This window comes from Spinacia oleracea, chromosome 4 (genome assembly GCF_020520425.1).
Source record: "Spinacia oleracea cultivar Varoflay chromosome 4, BTI_SOV_V1, whole genome shotgun sequence".
NCBI classification, from domain to species: Eukaryota; Viridiplantae; Streptophyta; class Magnoliopsida; order Caryophyllales; family Amaranthaceae; genus Spinacia; species Spinacia oleracea.
Window position 1 is genome coordinate 177,686,668 of NC_079490.1, and position 2,801 is coordinate 177,689,468.

The window sequence follows — 2,801 nt, forward strand, 5'->3', positions numbered from 1 at the left end:
TATGCTTGAGTAATCTAATTTCTAGGGTTTGGGGATCCATGATTAATATGAAGGGACATTGAATAATTGTGATTGTTGGCATTGTAATTAATTCCTATTGATTGGTTTATTTCACTATACAATTAGATTTGCGCAGGTTTAATTGTGGTAGTTATGCAATATCAAGTTAAGATTCGAGAGATGCAATTTGATGTTTAGGCTTGTGTCAATAGGTAGAATTAGGATTAATACGTAGCGAGAGCCCGTTAATTCTAAGTCTATGATTAGTATCGATTCGAGAGAGCATGCTAGTCTAATTAATTATCTTGTTGATTGTCGTGATTGTTCGTTGTCCTGGATTGTTATTTGTTGGTGAACCTATACCCTAGATTCCTTAATATATTTGATTCATACTCGTTTAATTATCGTTCGTAGTCTTAGCATACAAATCATCAACCAACGCTTGTTCACAATAGTCTAGATTAATTAATTGATAGTAGAAAGAACGCCTGTTTCCCTGTGGATTCGATCATGACTTCCCTTGCTACCTAGCTAGTGGACTTAGGTTATTTTTTATTAGGTGATACGACTTTAGCCTATCAAAATTTGGCGCCGTTGCCGGGGAAACGGTTTTATTTTCTGTTGTTGATTGCTTATCCTAGATTATTGTTTGTTACTACTCAAGGAACTCACGTTCCTTGAGACCGGATCTCACATTGTTTTGTAGTCTTTGTCTATGCCCAGGACCGTAGGTACTAGTAATCTTACTCCATTCGATCCTGAGCCCGAAAGAACCTTTCGTAGACGAAGAACTTTCATTGCACAGTGTGGGAATTACTCTGATTCTGATCATAATATTGGCGATCTTTTTCCTTCAGATACAGATTCAGTTTCAGAGATAGAGATGGGTGACGAAACTCTACTACCGCCACCTACCCCACGGCTTACAGACTATTCTAAGCCAAGTCTGTCCGTGCTACCAAAGGCAATCATGCCTTCTATTGCAGCTGAGACCTTCAAGATTGAGCCTGCATTGATTAACATGATTGAGAGACGCCAATACGGTGGGGAACCAGGTGAAGATCCGAATCTTCACATACAGTCCTTCATCCAATATTGTTCCACCATCAAGCAAAAGGGATTGACTCCGGAACAGACTATGGATATACTTTTCCCGTTCTCTTTGAGTGGGAAAGCTAAATTGTGGATTAATGGGTTGAATCGGGCGGCTTTGAAAATCACTAATTGGGAGTCCTTGGCTCTAGCTTTTTATGTTAAATATTTTCCACCTGAGAAAACAGCTCGTCTAAGGGGTCAGATATTGGGTATCTCACAACAAGCAGATGAGAGTTTGTTCGAGGTCTGGGAGAGATTCAAGGATTTGCAAAGAGAGTGCCCGCACCATGGTTTGGAAGATTGGTTCTTGATTCAGCAGTTTTATAATGGTCTGGGCAATGAGTCTAGATGTTTGTTGGATTCAGCTGCCAGTGGGAGATTCATGCAACTTGAGGTGCCTAGAGCTATGGAGGTGATTGAGGAGATAGCCATTCACAATGCCCAGTATGGGAATCCTAGAGGTTTATCTAATAGGGGTGGTAAGCATGATTTAAATTCTATTGAACAATTAACTGCCCAATTGACTGCTTTACACTATAAGTTTGATAATATGCAAGCAGCCAATGCTCAATCTGCCCAACCTTCTAGTGTAGCTGCTATGAATGCCCAACCTGCTACTGTTTGTGAAACTTATGGAATGTCTGGTCATTATGCACAGGAATGTAGGAGCTCTGTTGAACAGTGTAACGCATTTCAATCCTACAAACAAAATAACACATTCTCCAACTTTTACAATGAGGGCTACAAAAACAACCCTCTACTATCCTACAGGAGCAACAATATCCAGAACCCTCACCAAGTCCAACATCCACCACAACAACCATACCAACCCCCACATCAACAATCCTACCAACCACGGAACAACTACAGCCAACAGTCTAGTGGACCACCTGGGTTCCCTAGACAACACACATCACCTCCACCACCACAACCTCAAGCCACACAGCCTGACCCTATGCTAGTAAAGATGAGAAACATGATGCTACAAATGCAAAAATCTCTAAGTGAAAAGGATGCAAAGATCGATGCTCTTACTGCTCACAACAAGATCATTGATACACAGTTGGCATAGATGGCTACTACTATTGCAGGGAGGCCACCAGGCCAATTTCCTTCACAGCCCGAAAATAGGGAGACTGCTAATGCAATTACGTTGAGGAGTGGTAGGGATTATGATGGTCCTTCTATGCCGGTTGAGGTTGATTTTGGGGTGTCTGCTAGTGGTCTGGTCAGTGAGGAAATCCCAAAGATAGTTATGGATGGTAAGGAAGCTGAAAAGGTAGTCAATAAGAATGAGGCTACAACTGAGGTTAAGAAGGGGACAGATATTCAAGTACCACCTATTGCACTCCCCTTCCCAAACCGGCAACTCAAGAATAAGCTAGACAAGCAGTTTGGCAGATTCTTGGAAGTGGTCAAAAATTTGCAGGTAGCGGTTCCTTTTACTGAATTAATATTACAAGTTCCTGCTTATGCTAAATTCATGAAAGATATTTTGACCAGGAAACGTGCTTTTTGTGAGGTAGAGACTGTAGCTTTCACTGAGGAATGTAGTGCTTATTTGCAAAACAAGTCTCCACCCAAACTTAAAGACCCCGGGAGTTATTCCATTCCATGTAACATTGGCACTGTATTTATTGATAAAGCTTTATGTGATTTAGGTTCTAGTGTGTCTGTCATGTCTTTGTCTGTCTGTACTAAACTGA

General features: G+C 41.1%; 1 non-coding gene across 1 annotated transcript; it reads right to left on the reverse strand.

The window, feature by feature from the left end:
* Nucleotides 1-1,282: 1,282 nt before the first annotated feature.
* LOC130460217 (small nucleolar RNA R71) lies at nucleotides 1,283-1,389 on the reverse strand. Its single transcript, XR_008920154.1, has one exon. It is a non-coding gene; the product is annotated as a small nucleolar RNA R71 (small nucleolar RNA).
* Between the last annotated feature and the right edge of the window lie 1,412 nt (nucleotides 1,390-2,801).